The 18,942-nt window shown below is 37.0% G+C and overlaps 1 protein-coding gene across 6 annotated transcripts in view; it reads left to right on the forward strand.

The window, feature by feature from the left end:
• Positions 1–18,942, forward strand: part of GRIK1 (glutamate ionotropic receptor kainate type subunit 1) — a 354,894-nt gene that overhangs the window by 77,929 nt on the left and 258,023 nt on the right. The gene's annotated exons all lie outside the window — the stretch shown is intronic.

Consider the following 18,942-nt stretch of genomic DNA (forward strand, 5'->3'; position numbering starts at 1 on the left):
TAGCAAAAGTATATCGCTATGGTCAGCCCTTAATTCCCTTATTCACAAGCATTCGTTGTACATCTACAGCACACAAGGGGCATTGCATACCTTTGAGAGGCTATGTAACTGTCATGTAGTCAAATCAAATGCCACTTTTCTATTATTTCCCTTGACTCCTCATAACTTTCAACATAATTGGCTGCTCTGTTCTCTTTAATTTTTCTGACACTATACGCTAATCATTTTCCTCTTAAATCGCTACCTGCCTTTCTCAGTCTCTTGCTGGCTCACCTTCCTCTGTGTAATCTCTGGATGTAGATCAGACATGGCATGAGGACTTGTCTCCATCTTTGCAGCCTCTCTGAGTGACTTTCCCAGTCCCATGATATTAAATACCAGCCACTGCTGCTGACTTTTAATCTGTAACTCAGTCTCGACCTCTTCCAAGAAATCCAGACTTGTGTACTTGATGGCCAACTTGACGTCTCTATTCAATGTCCACACACGAATCAGAACTTAACATTTCCAAGACTGAACTCTTGCTTTTCTCCCCAGATGTGTTCTCCCACTTCACTAAATGTATCCTAAACCATCTGGCTGTTTAAACCAAAATTTTAGGAGCTACTCTTGATTCTGTTCTAGTCTTCAAAACTCACATCTCATCCATTGGAAAATCCTACTGACTTGGTCTCCAAAAATTATCCCCAGTCAAGTCCACTTCATATTACTTTCACTACCACCTTCGTCTCTTACTGGTCTAAGTCTCTTTCTTATGCCTGTTCCCCCAGGTGACATATTCTTAATCCCTAACTATGATATTTCAAGAACACAAATTAGAACATCTAACTTCCCTTCTTAAAACCCTCCTTTGAGTACCCATTACAGAGTGAAAAAAAACCCAAATACCTTATCATAGATTGCCAAGCCCTCCTGGCCTCTGCCTACTTTTCTGACTACATTTCCCCACTGACTATATAATTTACTTGGCCTGAGGCACTGGCTTTTTTTGTTTTTCTTTTCCTCGTGTCAAGTTTATTGTTACCTTTGGTCTAGTTATTTCCTCTGCTGGAAAGCTCTTTCTCCTATTCCTTCTCTTCATTCAGATCTCAGCTTAAATATCACTTCTTGGTAAAAGCTTTTCTTAGTTGCCCATGTAAAGTTGCAGGCAGACTGTCTAGTGTATCCCCGTATTTCAAATGTCTCAATAGTGCCTACCAATAACTAACATTATTCTCTTTTATTTTACTACTTTATTTTGTGTCTCTTTAATTCTATAAGAAAATAGTTTGGTGAAAGTCAAGACTCATCTTTCTCACCAATGCTTCTCCAGCCCTAAAGACAGTGAGTCATCATAGGATTTTAGTTTTAATATTTGTTTAGATCCAGAACCCAAGTTCAAGTCTTGAAAAGACCCAGGTACCTGAAATAGTTCATGCCCTGGCCTGTTAAAATGACTTCAGTTCTCAAGCTAATAATTTACTTTTTAAATTCAAAAATCAATTTAAAAAGTCATTCTCCAGGAGGCTTTCCTCTAAGATGCAAATATCACTGGGTGAAGCATTATTAAACCCTTAACACCTTCATATGCATTTTTACATCAGTTAAATAAGCAAATTTCTTAGCAAGATTGTAAAGGATTGACCCCCTAGACTATTTAATTCTGATCAATGGAGAGGGAAAGGAATGACCAGAAGTGTGAACATGGCTGGGGAAAGCTAACTAGACTGACATCTTTCCTGGGATTCTTGAACCATCATGAACAAGATTCTGAATGCAATTGAAAAGAAATAGAAAACATTTTTTTCACTCTTTTATATATGACCTTCCCTGCCATTCATTTTCCGTCCTTGACAGTGACCTATAAGGTCCTTTGTGATCTCCCTGCATGCCTCTATTCTCTGGAGCGACTTCCCACCTCTCTCCTCCTCCCTCTGACCACTCCAAGAACCCCAAGTTTTGGTGAAGGGAGATCTGTGCAGTCAAACACACATTTTGGCAGAAGGTTGCTGCTAGTCATGAGGAGCAGATGTCACCGTTAATGATGTTAGTGCTTTTCTAGATATGAGGAGACACAAGAAGCTGGGCTCATAGAATCTGCTCCTGAAGACATCTAACTATCTAAAGGCCTCTTCTGCCAGTGTTCCCAGAACACAGAGTGCCTCATCCCTGATCTCCTCCCAGACCTCCTTTCAGGTTTTGCTGAAGGTCAGTGATTGCAGTGGCCAGTGACTTAATCTTTGTAGTGGCAGATGGCAAGTGATAATTTTTAACTGGTAGTAAAGGATAGTGGAGTCATTCGTTTTTACTTCAAAAACTTGGATTGGACAGATTAGTTAATAAAAACACAGCAAGTACCTCTGCAGTGGTACTCAGATGGGGGCAATCTTCTCCCAAGGGATGTTTGGTGATGTCTAGAGACATTTGCGATGTTGCAGGAGGGAGTCCTACTAGAATCTAGTGAGTATATGCTGTTCAACATTTTACAATGCACAGGACAGCCCCACAACAAAACATTATTTAGATTAAAATGTCAATTGTGCTGAGGTTGAGAAACTCTGTATCGCTGTATAAATGTTAAGTCTTGTTTTATTTTAAGTATTGAGGTTTTACTTACTTGAAAGAAATATTCATTAGGGCACACATTTCACAGTCATTTCCTTTGAATTGTTAGGGTTTTTAGAGATAATGTAAAATATTTTGCCAGTGGAGGGATGAGAAAAAATGGTTTACTTAAACTGTTCAATGAGGATAGAATTCCTTTTATATTAAAAAAAAAAATCCTTTTGCTACTTTTAGAATGGCACAGAAGAGTACTTTAAGGGGGGAAGATATGTTGATTTTATGCAAATCTTGAGGCTTTAGGATGTATGATCAGCATGAATTGTGTTACCGAAAGGTTTTTATCTAGACAGTCAATACAGTTTATTAATAAATATGGTACATTTATCAGAGAGGTTATATACATTAAGAAACACTAAAATAAAAATATATTTCTACTGTGATCTCAAATCTACAGTTGAAATACAGTAATTTGACACAAGTGCTAAGATCTAAAAAAAAATAATTCTCAAGATGACAGAAGAAAATATTCTTCTATATCAAAATAAAGTGACATAATACTTTACTTCGTGTACAGCATTCATCAGCCAAGAAACATTTTGATAAATGCAAAGTTTCCTAAGTGACTTGCATATTTATGTGGTTGTTCCTTCATTCACTTCAACTTGCAGACCATGTTTATATAATACCTTCTCTGTGCCTACTGTGAAGAAGGTATAAGCTGTGCTCTCAAGGATTCAAGAATCTAGTAAGAGAAATAAGATGTATGCATGTATGTATGAACGAAAGTGGAAATGATAAAGGGCAAAAGAGGTCTAGCAAGGAGAGGCAGGATGAGGGAAGTCTGCATAGAGCAGATGGTTTTTAATCTAAGCTTTGGGGAATGAGTAGAGTTTCCAGTGGTAGAGGGCCTTCCTGATCAGAGGAACAGATTGATCAAAGTCTCAATGGATGGAGATGTGGAAGGTATGGGAATGGTTCAGAAACTGACTATTTGCATTTGTTGTGAGTGCAACCAAAATTTTAAAAGCAGTCTGTGGGGGAGAATTGGCTATTTAAATTTAGTAGGGTCAGATTCCTGAAGTCTTTGAAAATCAAGGTGTTGGCATTCAGATCAACATAGAAGCAAGAAAAACGCTGACATGGTAAGACATGTTAAGGAAAATCCTTCAAGAGGAAATGTACAAATGAGATGATGTGAGCAGAGGCTGAAGTCAGCAAGAGCTGTTGGTGGTCCATCAAAAGAGCTCAGAAAAGCAGTAGTCATTCTGAATGGGGACACTGACAATGGGGATGGAGGGATGGGAGTAGATCTAAGAAACTTTGCAGAAGGAGATGCAGTAGGACTTGACGACTCTTCCACACAGGGAGGGAATTAAGAAGAAGGGTCAAACATGGCTCTGATACCTATGTAAGTGAGGGGGATGGTGCTGCCTTTAAGAGAAACCAGGATATTAGGGATCAGTGCAGACTTCGGGAGAAAGAAAATATGTTTGATTTTTAACATGCTGAATTTGAAGACACAGCATTTTATCCAAGTGAAGATATCAGGACTGATGTTGCAAGGAGAAACTGCAGATCAAGAGAGAGGTCAGTCAGTGCTAAAGATGCTGTTTTGGGAAATGTTCTAGTTACTAAATTTGCTGGAGCCACAGAATGGGTTAGTAAGCCTGATGCCGAATGGGTGCTGTTTATCTGATTTCCTTAGTTAAGCTCATAGCTCAGTAAGTTAGTTATCAGATCCATGTTTTTCAGGAGAGGAAATGTGTCCCAGAGACACTGATTAATGTGCTTGGTCACAAATGCATGATCACACAGCTGGTAAGAGGCAGAACCAGGACTGGAGCTCAGGTCAGTCTGACTGCATTATCTGGTGAAACGAGGGAGTGAAGGCAAAGGACCGGCTGAAGGTGGGGTCTTAGACAACACCAATTATTCAAGTAGGATGCTGTTCACATTTATTAATCTGTTTACCTTTGGTCTCTTATGTTTGTAACCGAGCTGCTTGGCATAAGGAATGCTACTCTCCTGTCTCAGAAAATTATCTGTAGTTGAGTTATTATGATAGACTCATCTTTTTATTGATCCTAAAATAAGCTAAAGCATTGTACAAACTGAAAGTTATAAAAAGTACAATTGTATTATTGACATTCTTCTAAATGAGCGTGTGTTGGTATCATAAGTCGAAGTTTGCTTTCAGGTATGCTCTATTAAAAGAATAAATTTTGTTTGGGGATACTCTCTGGCTTTTATGTTACTTTTTAACAAGTAGCATTGTTACTTGTTAGTTACCTCATAATGCGTATCATTTCTCCTTTTGTACTGGTGATTTCCAGCTTGGAATGAGCTGAGGATATGACTGATTAGTTTACACAGAATGAGAATAGTGGTTCCAGTTCTTAATGAAGAGAATTTATGTGCTGGTACATGGTTAAGATCAAAAAACTGTCAGAGTCTGGATGAAGAACAAAAACACAAGATGTTATAAGCACAAAGTAAGGACTCAAAAAAGCACTTTCATCATTAGGGAGGAAATAAATTAAATAGAGATTAAAAAAAAACATAGAAAAATCAATCAAACCAAAAGCCGTTTTTTGAAAAAGTAAATAAAAACAACAAACCTCTGGCCAAACTCACAAAGAAGAAAAAAGAGAGGGCACAAATTAGCAAAATAAGAAAGGAAAATGGAGAAATTACAACAAATAAAATAGAAATACAGAATATCATATGAGAATACTTTGAAAAACTATATGGAACCAAACTGGATAACCTAGAGGAGATGGACAAGTTTCTAGAAACATACTGTCCACCAAGACTGAAACGAGAAGAAACTGACCACTTGAACAAACCGATCACTAGAAATGAAATCAAAATAGCAATAAAAATCCTCCCTACAAATAAAAGTCCAGAACCGGACGGCTTCACTGGGGAATTCTACCAAACATACAAAGAAGAACTCATACCAGTCCTTCTCAAACTCTTCCAGAAGATTGAAAATGAGGGAATACTCTCAAACTCATTCTATGAAGCCAACATCACCCTGATATCAAAACCAGGCAAAGACACTACCAAAAAAGAGAATTATAGGCCAATATCACTGATGAACATAGACGCCAAAATCCTCACCAAAATTTTAGCAAATAGAATCCAACAACACATAAAAAAGATTATACATCATGACCAAGTGGGGTTCATCCCAGGGACACAAGGCTGGTTCAACATACGCAAATCAATCAATGTAATACATCACATCAATAAGAGAAAGGACAAAAACCACATGATCATCTCAATAGATGCAGAAAAAGCATTTGATAAAATTCAACACCTATTTATGATGAAAACTCTCACCAAAGTGGGTATAGAGGGAACATATCTCAACATAATAAAAGCTATATATGACAAACCTACAGCCAGCATAGTACTCAATGGTGAAAAACTCAAAAGCTTCCCACTAAAACCTGGTACAAGACAAGGATGCCCACTATCACCACTCCTATTCAACATAGTCTTGGAAGTCCTAGCCACAGCAATCGGTCAAGAGAGAGACACAAAAGGGATCCAAATTGGAAAAGAAGAGGTAAAAGTGTCACTATATGCCAATGACATGTTACTATATATATAGAAAACCCTAAAAGGTCCACACAAAAACTACTAGAGCTGAATGAAGAATTCAGCAAGGTAGCAGGTTATAAGATTAGCATTCAAAAATCAGTGGCATTTCTTCACACTAACAATGAATCAACAGAAAAAGAAAGTAAAGAAACAATCCCCTTTAAAATAGCACCCAAAATAATAAAATATCTGGGAATAAATCTAACCAAGGAGGTGAAAGAATTATACACAGAAAACTATAAACCATTGATGAAGGAAATTAAAGAACACTTTAAAAAATGGAAAGATATCCCATGCTCTTGAATTGGAAGAATCAATATTATTAAAATGGTCACACTGCCCAAGGCAATCTACAGATTTAATGCAATCCCTATCAAATTAGCCAGGACATATTTCACAGAACTAGAACAAATCATAATAAAATTTATATGGAACCATCAAAGACCTAGAATTACCAAAGCATTACTGAAGAGAAAGAAAGAGGTTGGAGGAATAACTCTCCCAGACTTCAGACAATACTATAGAGCTACAGTCATCAAGACAGCATGGTATGGCTACAAAAACAGACATATAGACCAGTGGAACAATTAGAGAGCCCAGAAATGAACCCACAAACTTCTGGTTAACTAATCTTCAACAAAGGAGGCAAGAATATACAATGGAATAAAGACAGTCTCTTCAGCAAATTGTGTTGGGAAAACTGGACAGCAGCATGTAAAGCAATGAAGCTAGAACACTCCCTTACACCATGCAAAAAAATCAACTCAAAATGGATCAAAGACTTTAACATAAGACAAAATACAATAAACCTCCTAGGAGAAAATATAGGCAAAACATTACCTGACATACATCTCAACAATGTTCTCCTAGAACAGTCTACTCAAGCAATAGAAATAAAAGCAAGAATAAGAAAATAGGACCTAATGAAACTTACAAGCTTCTGCACAGCAAAGGAAACAATAAGTAATACAAAAAGGTAATCTACGGAATGGGAGAAAATTTTTGCAAATGAAACCGACAAAGACTTGATCTCCAGAATATATAAGCAGCTCATATGACTTAATAAGAAACAACCAAACAACCCAATCCAAAAATGGGCAAAAGACCTAAACAAGCAATTCTCCAAAGAATACATACAAATTATCAATAGGCACATGAAAAAATGCTCAATATCACTAATTATCAGAGAAATACAAAGCAAAACTACAATGAGGTATCACCTCACACCAGTCAGAATGGCTATCATTCAAAAATCCACAAATGACAAATGCTGGAGAGGCTGTGGAGAAAGAGGAACCCTCCTACACTGCTGGTGGGAATGCAGTTTGGTGCAGCCACTATGGAAAACAGTATGGAGATTCCTCAAAAGACTAGGAATAGACTTACCATATGACCCAGGAATCCCGCTCCTGGGCATATATCCAGAAGGAACCCTACTTCAGGATGACACCTGCACCCCAATGTTCATAGCAGCACTATTTACAATAGCCAAGACATGGAGATAGCCTAAATGTCCATCAGTGGATGACTAGATAAAGAAGAAGTGGTATATTTATACAATGGAATACTACTCAGCCATAAAAACCGACAACATAATGCCATTTTCAGCAACATGGATGCTCCTGGAGAATGTCATTCTAAGTGAAGTAAGCCAGAAAGAGAAAGAAAAATACCATATGAGATTGCTCATATATGGAATCTAAAACAAACAAACAAACAAAGCATAAATACAAAACAGAAAAAGACTCATGGACATAGAATACAAACTTGTGGTTGCCAAGGGGGCAGAGGGTGGACAGGGATAGACTGGGATTTCAAAACTGTAGAATAGATAAACAAGATTATACTGTATAGTACAGCAAAATATGTACAAGATCTTATGGTAGCCCGAAGAGGAAAAAAATGTGACAATAAATATATATATATATGTTCATGTATAACTGAAAAGTTGTGCTGTACACTGGAATTTGATACAACATTGTAAAATGATTATAAATCAATAAAAATGTTAAAAAATGACTTTCATCAATAATTTCCTGGTACCTGTGACCACATTATCCATTCCTGGGTTTAATTTTTATGTGTGCTGTGGTTGTCATTGTTGTGGTCATTATTGTTGCTTTGAGCAGGAGTGGTCAGGAAAGAGAATGCTGGAGACTGAGTCCAGGGTGTGTGTGTCATTAGAATATTAAACCAGTAGCAGCATTAGCTTTAACTTTGAAAACCTTAAAATGAGTAACACATATAGCCACATTTCTAAAAAAAATGGAGATTTAAAAACCTACAAGCTGCTTAATTTGAATTCTTAATGAAAAAAATATTACATCTGTTGAATTATATTTATATCTTTGGAATTAAGAAACCTTACTTAAGATACACACAAATACTCATATTTGTGACAAGTAGAATACTATTTTTGTATATTTGTGACAAGTAGAATACTATTTTTGTTATTTTAAGTATTATTTAAATACTTAAAATAGTTGAGGGTTTCCTATTGGCTAAAGTCAATGAAGTGAGAAAAATATTGTGATCTTTCTGAAGGTTGGTAATTGGAAGAGAACCAAAAAGAACAGGCTTAAATTTCTTGGGCATACACTCGTTTAGGATTTACACAGATTTCTGCATTCTGAAAAATGTTTCTGGTGGGGCCCCAGTTCTTTCATTCCACTCAAGTGTATAATAGCATCTCCAGTAATCTGGACAACCTGCAGGTTGGTTCTCCCTTCCAGTCACTGGAGAGCACTAGAAGGCATGGAGACCAGAGGAGCATAGCACACCCTCCATCTTTAGGATAGCTTCAACCATAATTAACACCTGCAGAACTGGGGTAGCTTTCTCAACATGCCCTTGAAATGCACAAGCTTTTACAGACTGTCATTGGTATTCATCTTGAATTTAATGCTATTCTCTCTCTTTAGAGGTTGACTGAGAATCTGAAGTCAAGGGGGTGAGTAAGGAGAAAGGGGCAGAAACCAGATAAATGCATTGTCTTTGGTCAAGAACATGGTCAAAGGCAAACAGCCTGCTTTTAGTGGCCTTTTCTCCTTCCCTCTATCACCCCATATTCTCCACAGTGACACCTAAGATCTGTGCTTGATGCTCTAAGGAAGGATCGGCACCTGAAACAGAATTATAATACAACAAATGAGGCAACAGTACAATGACTTTTAGAAAGAGGATTTCAAATTTAGGAGCTTTTCCCATATTGATGGATGCTTGACTGATTTTATCTCATCATCAACCTTGGAAGCTATTAGCAAAGGAGACTGCCATTTACCATCTGTGATATCCTGGCAACAACTTAGTATTGTTCTGACGGTTTAATTCAAATCCATTGAATTCAGCAAACAATTATTAACCTCATGAATGCTTGGCACCATGTAAGGTAGGAGATACCAAGGTGAACAATATAAAGGTTTTCTTTTTACTTCAGAGGACTTAAAACCTTATAAAAATAGTAAGGCAACTATATGAGAAAGTATAATACAGAGTAGAACATGATAAGAAAATGCATGAACCAAGTGCTTCATTATTCATTCATTATTTTAATAAATGATGTATCTTTTATATATGTTGTATTTACACTGGTCAACAAAACAGATTTGGGTTTTGTTTGGTCTTCGTGGAGCTGTCAGTCAGCTGGAGAAAACAACCAGAGTGGTGTGATAAAGCATCCTTTGGCTTGTGAAGAAGTTCTGAAAAATCTAGGTAAATAGGATGAAAAAGAAGGACTTTTATAGGTGCTGATATTTAAGGAGGAGCAGCACATTTTAAGGGGAAGGGAGAAAGCAGTCCAGGTGTACTAAAAAGCTAATGTGAAGACCCTGGATGAAGACTGCGGTCTGCCCACCCACTTTCTGTCTTGCTGCCCCTCCCCACACAATTCTTCAGCAAACTACTAACCCTTTTGGAAAAAAGATAAAATAATCTGAAAGGATCCAACATGGAACAGAGGTGTACATAATACAGAGACATAGAAAGGGAAAAAATGAAAATCAGCAAAGGGCAAAGGAGAACAAATTCTTCGAGAGGAAACCAGAATAGATGTTAGACAACTTTTTATTTTCTCGAATAAACTGTAGAAAGGGTGATCTGCTGAGGGAAGGGTCAGGGAAGATGCAAAGAGGAGATAAAAATATGCAAATCAGAGATAAGAAAATAGAAGGGAAGGCAGCTAATATAACTAACAAAGGAATGAAAGAGTAACATGAATGTTTTAGAGAAAAAAGCCACAGTAGAGTAACCAAAACAGGATTAGTAAGAATGAGAACCGTAGAAACGTAGTGAACAGGCTTGAGAAATCTCACAAAACAAAATGGAAAAAAAAAAAAAAAAAACCAGGAATTTTTACATGATCACAAAAATGCTGCCTGACAGAGAGGACAAAAAAAATATTCCATGTATATTTGCTTAATTCATGCTCCTGTAAAAGAGATCTCAATAAACAAAGGGGGGGGGTAAAAACACCAAGAATGTAAGGGGGAAAATTCCTGAAATAAAGCAACAATCATTCTAAGCAGTCACCCCAGTTTCCTGAGGAAATTAGAACTGTACGATCAATTTTAAAATATTTTAATAAAGTTATTTAAAGATAAAGAAAATATTTACATAAACATAAGGAATAACATGAATGTCCTTTGATTTTTCCTTACTAACACTCCATGTCTGAAGGCAGTGGACGGACTGGAAAGTTTTGAAAGTAAGAGAAAGACTGTTATTCACTTCTTTGTCCATTGAGTATCAAGTATTCTGGAGTATTCAAGAACTTCGCACCTTCCAGAAAAGTTACTTGATAAGCCTATCCAGCCAAAGACTAAGTAAATCAAAACAAAGACTTAGGGAATGGAAAAGTTGTAGTAAAAAGACTAGTTACCAGCATTAAATCTTTTAAAAGTAGCACAGAGATTTAGCAACCCGGGAAAAGTAATTTGATAGAACAGGCGTAGATGTTATGAACTTCAACAGTGTAAACACGATGTAATTCACTAAAATGGGCAGGTGGCAGAAGACAGGAGTTGAGACTATATGTAAATATAATTCATGCTCCTCCTGGGTAGTAGCAAGAGATGCTGTTGTTAATAATACTTCTGTAGAGCAGCAAGACATACTCTCTGAAGTTGAAATCTGTGATTAAGAACTCATAAGGACCCCAAACTTTATTCTTTTTCATTACATTTCTCTTAAATCTAGAGGGACTTTTAGTAATTAACTTGTTTTGATAAGTATGTACCTAAAGTCCAACCATTCTTTTAGTTTCATTCGGGCATCTTTTTCCTTAAATGTATCTAAATTTAAATTTAATAGATTTATTAAAGAAGAGAATGTGCCAGATCACAAGTTAAAAGTTGAGGCCTGAGATGTGTCCTTACCATTCCATGCAGACTTGAGGGTTTAATTTTGACCCTCATGTTTTAAGGCTACTAGGTGTTAGGTGATGTTAGATATTTGCTAGCACTGGCTAAACCATCTGAGAACTGCAAGAATATATTACACTCAGAGGTAAAAACAAATTAAGACTCTAAATACTTCACATTTAAAAAAAATCCATATTTATAGGAAATTAAACAAAATTAAGCAAAAGAAAAAAAAATGGAATGACAGAGATATCCGTTAGAGCAAACATCAAATTAAGACCAATTGAACCGCTGAGAGTTTACTCCTGAGATACTACACCTTTCAAAACGGCAGAATGAGAGTGACTCCAACTCCCACTGTCAGTCTCCTGTCAGAAAATGACAGTTGCCTGTATCTGCTCTACTCCCAGTGCACCGACTATCATAGAGTGAAAACTTGGACGTGACAGAACCAACTTCCTGCCCTACAATGAGGAGTCTGTAAGGACTGAATCAGTCAAAAGAAGAATCATCACTCTAGAAAGAGCGAGCATATAAATTTAAATCAGCCACAAAGCAGAGCTCTGTTACTAAAGGAAGGAGAGCTGGTTCCAGGTTCCCCTCCTTAGTACACCACCCTTCCTAACCCCAACAAATGAATTAATTTGTAGGTCTATTTCTGCTAAATTCAAATCCATCCATCTTCTCTTAGGATTTTCTCCTTCCATAGAAATGGAGTTTTGTCTTGGCCAGCTCTCGTCTAAAGCTTTCAGCAGGAACCAGGATTCTAAAATAGGAAATCCTTTAAAACACCAGGTTCACATCTCTTACACATAAGAAAAAACATGTAATGCGTTTCATGTAAAAAAAAATCTTACTTTCAACAAATTTCAAAATATTGGCACAAATAGTTATGTAAGCATCAAACATCAGTATCACCTCTATATGAAATTTCCTATTTTTCAAAACCTCCATTTGATCTTGAGGATAAATAAGATACTAGTAGATCAACATTTTTGAGAAAATAAAATTAAAAACAAAAACAAAACAAAATGGAAAGAAGTCCTCCGAAGAGCAAGTTACAATGAGAACAGAATTAGATTGGGTTCAGGGGTCCTGATTCAGACTCTGAGTGTCTGCCACTATTTTGAGGCACAACAGTCATTACGTTGGATCCCTAGAGAGCTTCAGTATCCACCTCCCATGAACCAATCCAATAAATCTTTTAAATGTGACAGTTTGACAGCATGAGTGTACTTGGAAGAAGCTGTTCAGTGATTTATTCTTATATTCTGTGGGTTATTTATTGAGCCTAGCTGCATAGTACACGTATGCCATTCGTGAGGTTAGGGAAGTCAAGAACCAGGGATGCAAGTGAAAAACAAGGAACGTAATCAAGTAATTGGAATCCAGGTCAGAAGTATAGAAAGCATTCTCTTAGATCTCCTTTGCTACACCTTTTCTCTGCACGATTATTCTAAAATCAGCCATTAAATAAAATATATGATCTCTAGCCAAAGGGTCATCCAAGAAGTCTTTGTAAATCTTAAATTGTGAATGAAATAGGGAGAGAGCTCTTTATAGAGAGTGAAAAATTATTAGCACTCCTGCTGCCCTCAATGCCAAAATATTAAGATTCCTGTGAGGTAGTAAAGTACACGGCAAGGATAAAGTATTAATATAATAATGATATAAAAAGTTAATGTTGACTTGTCCATCAGATAGTTTGGAAATACCACTGCCCTATCTCTGCCCTTCTCTACTTGATTATAATAACAGGAAGGAGTTGAACTTTCACTCTGGAACTGAATTTCCTATCATGATCAAATACACACACACACACACACACACACACACGTATTTTAAAATCTAAGTACTTCTCGCTATATACTGAATTTAACCATCTTCTGAATTTAACAATCTTAAATTGACTCTTCAAGAATGCAGGCAAAACCTTTTTAAAATTTCTAGTAAGGTATCAGAATCTGAAGTACACAGATGCATAAATAGCAGAGCAATCCTTTCTTCCCTTTGCTTTATCTCACTGGTTCTAACTTCACTCTCTGTTCCCAAGAAAAAGGAACGCAAGTACCCTTTGCAATAAATATTCTATTTTTCACTCCCAACACTCTTTCAAATCACCCCGACAGTAAGCAGAAGTAGGGAGGGAAACTACACTGCATTTCTGGTGATATCCTTGCTGGACCAAAAGCTGAAACCAAAAGGTATATAATCTCTTGAATATTCACTTTGGGAAGCAAACAGTGGTCAGGGTGATTCAAAACTGGGGATTTAACAAAGTTATCTGTGATTGGCTTTGTAATGCATTACATGTTATTGGCAGATCTGACTGTTAACATTTGCTAAGGCAAGGCATATAGGGATCGACTGGAGGTTTAGAACATCCTGTAACACTTCACCCCAAAATAATAAAACTTTGATTTTATGAGGTAGAGTCGGCAATTAGTAGGAAGAGTCCAGCCTGAAGGTCCGTCAAACGTATTTATACAGAATTGAGTGTTGCTCATTCGTAGCAGGAGTAAAGGTAAGCATGTGATAAGGGAACCCATCCAAGAAACCGTTGGTCTTTATTTCCAGGAAAAGCTTCCAAGAGAAAAGGGCCATGAAAGAATAGTTGTAGAAGATATAAGAAGTTTGTTGAAACTATAGGTAGAAATCAGCGTAGACCTTATTCATCTTATTGCAATAAGGAAAGCATAATCCTAGGCATAGAGAAAGACTTGGCTTGTCAGAGGTAAGATATATGGAATAATAGCTTATTGTGGCTATACTTGTGAATAGCTTCTACCCCTTTGTGGGTCTTGGTCATGTGTGCACCTGTTTATTCTATTATGGCCATGGATGGAATCTTCATTCTATCTCAAAGGAGACGGAGCAAGAGGGTGAACAGGGAAGCTCTCGTTTATTATCACTGTTGGAAGAATAACCACTTCATTCATTAGAAGTTATCAGAAATAGGGTCCAGAAATCAAAAGCAGCATGCCAGCCTCAGACAGAAATTAAAATAATTGTGAAGTGTTCAAAAAAATTTTGTCTGCCACAAACTCTAATTGTATAATGTTTCTCACAAACAGAAAGAGCAATGGACAAGCTTATATAATTTTGATGCAGACTTTACAAATTTGGAAGTATTCCATTGGTTAACATGTTTGCTTGTTTTTTTTTTTTTTTTTTTTTTTTGCTGAATTCAATAAAGACATTGATTTTCAATTGACAGTGGAAAGTTATTATTGTTATCACCATCAAGTTAAATGTAAGTCACTGTCCAATTCATGGTAATTATGTGTATTATACAATTTCATAGAAGTTAAAATGTAGTTGACATAACTTTCTTATTTGCTTATGCAAGTAACTAAAAAAATAAGAGAAGCCAAATACTGTATATGCTTTTGCTAGCTAGCTGCACAATGCCAAACCATCCAGATGTAAAGTTAAATGCAGCCAACCAATATAATCAGCCACTTGCTAAGCCATATTCTCTTCCTATTTATTCACCAAGCCAAATCTCCCATCTATGTTTTTTCCAGCTGGTTTGTGTATTTTATAAAATTGTGGCTATCAGGGTGGCTGTATTTGGGAGCTATTTTCTATAGTGCATTACTTTTGGATTCAGCCTTAATCTTTCTTGTTTTACATTGAGAATCATCTTGATATTTCAGCAAAAGAATACTAGAAAATGTCATTAAGCACAGTGCAAAATAAATTATTTTGAGCCAAAACAATCACTGAAGTTATCTTGCATGAAATCGTCTCCCACCCTTAGCCCCTTGTCAGACCTGATCCATCCTCTGAGGGACTGTTTTGAAATGATAATTTCTACAGGCTAGGTAGTGATTTCTCAAGTCACCTGTGGAGATCACCTTAGAAAGTGAATTTCAGGAATTCCAGTTGGTTAAATAGCTATGGTTGTGCCATATCATCGCTCTATTTCAAAGATGCTCAAAGATGATGTAATATGAAAAAAGTCATACATGAAAGACATGGCTATTTATAGACATGAAACTCAAACTGGCCCTTCTGATGTCTTTCTGGAAGGTAAAATTGCAAGGGGTTTCTTTTAGAAGGCTCTGACTGACAAAAATGTTAATATTTCTGAACACTTTTGAGACTTCAAATCCCCTTTCCTAAAAGTCATGTTTGCATTGCTGGTGTGTGTTCTAATCTCACTTTCTGTCCTTTTATTTTCTTCTTTTAAACTGTGACTTAGAGCAAGATACAGGACAAGGATGAAAATATGTTTCCTCAAATCATAGAATCATCTAATCTCAAAGATGAAAAAGGATTGACTCACAAAGTTCAATGTTCCTAGTCTTCAGTTCCTACTCCACATCATTTGGAAGTCTACCCTGTACTTCCAAGGAGAGCAGGCACATCATTTAAGGACTCCCTGGCAATGTTCAGAAACTTCTTTTAAGTTTCCACCAGTTGTCTAAATTTGAGGCTTTGGGATTGTAAGAATATTTTAACTTCTCTTTCACATGAAAATCTTTCACATTAAGTAAGGCCAATTATAGCCTGTTCTGCCAACAAGAGATTAGTTTTCTTCATACCAAATACTCCCAGTTGCATCAATCATTCCTTTTAAGGTACAATGTTGAGTTCTACCCTAGTTGCCTGTCCAACAAATTTCCTCTAAATTCTGTGTGAAATGCAAGACCCACAGAGCATCGCATAATTCTAGATACGGTCCGAGCAAATGAAGTTGAGTGAGACTCCTTTCCCACGTACCGGTCTGGGCGTCTTCACACTTGTTTCCATAACATCTCACTGGTGATTTATACTAAATTTACTGGCTACTCAAACCCCTAAGGCTTGCAACACTGCCAACACATTTCATCTTTTCCCTTCTGCCGTTGTCTTCTTGCCTTTTCAATCCACAGTTATCACCGAAATTACATTCAGTTATAGATCACCAATATAGGCTACCAAAATTTGGGGGCTCTGGATCCTTTAATCCCATGTTATATCTGCAAGCTCTACAAATATTTTCAATAACTTCACAGAGTCTTGAATCAAACCACAACCAGAAAATTCCTTAGAATGTGGTATTGCTCCACTAATTTATACTCTTCAAGTTTGGCAGTTTAACTTGTTTAATGATTTGTCTAAGCACATTTTTACCCATCTTGTCTAAATTATAATGAAAAATTACATCAGATTCTTTTATACAATCTAAATATTGTTGACTAAATATCTACACTTTTCTGACAAAAAGGAGATGAGTCTTATTTTCACGGTTTTTTTCTCAGGCAAGCCATACTAGATCTTCGTAATAATTATTTCACCTTAACAGATCACAGGGAGTTCCTTTAATAATCAGTTTTAAAATATTTACCATCAGTAGTGTCAAACTCAGGGCTTTGGTTTGTAAAATCCATATTATTTTGATGAAAACCAGAGAGCAATTTGCCCTTCACCAGCCTTCTGGTACCTCCTGTACTTGGCGTGATTTCTCTAATGTTCTAGTAATTCTTAAGTTTCTAACTTAACCCACTTAAGGTCAGAGCTGGGACTTCCTGAGAGCAGTGGAAGGGTGTCTGGGCATGTTGGGGGAGAGGGTCCACTTATAATTTCTGAACTCATTTTGGATTTCAGGTCCCACTTATGAATAAACCTTTGATGTTGTTTTTTAATACAAACAAAAGAGAAGCTAAATGACTATTGAGGAATCCATGTTCATTGTACCACCACCGAGTTCTTCAGGGTATGTTGGTACCCCTCAGACTTTGAAACACAAAACTAACCTTTTGGTTGTCTGACTCAGTTTCCACAACCTCCAGTGGTTAGAAGTTCTCCTTGACTTTACCCCTCCCATGGGCCTCTATAAACCTATACTCACCCTTGAATCATGTGGTTCCTCTTTTCCTATTATGCCAAGGATGAGCTCTTAAAGTTCGAGCTCTTTGAATGGGTCTCTTGCTAACACGCTTGTTACTTTAAACAGTTTCCCTTTTCTTCTTCATTGCGATCATTTAGGAACATACAGACAAAATTTTGCTTTTTATCTTTTGAATCACCAGCCTTTCTAGAATCGAATTGTATGTGATCAAACCCATTCCCTTTCTGAAGTGTTTAATCTGGCCTCCCTATTTAAAATACTGGACATTAGATTTAACTTGGTCAGAAACACGAGGATCCTTGGAGCAAAGTGTAGAATATTGGGGTTCTTTCCCATACTCAGGGCATGGGGAGCCATGTTGCATAAAGCTATTACTTTTTCCTTCAGTTACAGCTGATGTGGAGCAGTTGAACTGTTCACTAAACCATAGCTTTTGCTGTTCTAAGTCTTATCATCACAGTGAGTCTGCTTTTAAGTTTGACTTAAAATTGAAAACAAGTTGGTTTTCTTTTTGCTTATTCCTCATGCATTCTGAAATACTTAGATTTAAATATGAAATACATGTCCGGGAGTAAGGCTGAGTTAGAAGGAAGCAGCAACACGCAGGAAGGTTGTCTCTGTCTTCCCAGACCTCCCCGTGCTGCCACTTTCCCAATTCGGTGGTAGCTTGGCTGCCCTGGCCTTCAGTCTCTCCAACTTCTTGTAATCCTTCCTTCTGTGACTCTTAACTAAATACAATTACATATTTATTTCTTTATTCATAATAAGGTATACATACCTAGAATTTACTTTTCCTTGGATATATCTTTGTTAACAAACATCAGATGTTAAAAGCACTGTTGGCTAGTGGGAGGGAGGATGGGAAGTTCACTGTCAACCACTCACTTACTCCTTCACTCCACAAACACTTTTTGAGCCTTTTCTATGGGCCAGGCCTGGGCCAGACACAGAAAGACAAGGTCATTGCAGACCAAGCCCCAGAACAGCAGAAACTCTTCTTCCAGTAAGGGAGAAAGATATCAGAAAGGATAAGAAATGTGCATGTGAGGGCTACTAAAATCAGAAGATTAATTCTGAATCAGTTCCAAGTTCGCTATAAAAAAAATTGGAGAAAGAGTGTCTCATGCATAAAAACATGTGGGGAAACTACGAAATAGCATTTGAGGTTTTGAAGATTGCAGGTTTTGGCATGTGCTTAGGGCAAACCATCCACGTTTGCCAAAATGGCTAGAGAGGAAACAGGTGCTGGATCATGAAGAACCTTATGTCTAAGAGGAGAGTTTGGACTTTATCTCTAAAACCATGGGTGGTTTGAAAGTAAAGTATTCTGGGCTCCTTGAAACAAAATTATACGAAGGTTATCTGCTATTGCCCTACCTCTCAAACGCCCCCAGGTGAATCTCCAAAGAAGACAATTGAGCTTCATGTCTTCTGCATTACCAATAAAATGATTGCTTTCTTTTAGCAGAAGAAAAGTGTATGAACGCACGACTGGGAGTTTAGCATAACATTTACCTGATTGCTCATTTTATGAGATATGTGAGTGTCTGCTAGTATCTACGTAAAGATCTCTATATAGATATAGACATAGAT

Source organism: Camelus bactrianus, chromosome 1 (genome assembly GCF_048773025.1).
Source record: "Camelus bactrianus isolate YW-2024 breed Bactrian camel chromosome 1, ASM4877302v1, whole genome shotgun sequence".
Taxonomy (NCBI): domain Eukaryota; kingdom Metazoa; phylum Chordata; class Mammalia; order Artiodactyla; family Camelidae; genus Camelus; species Camelus bactrianus.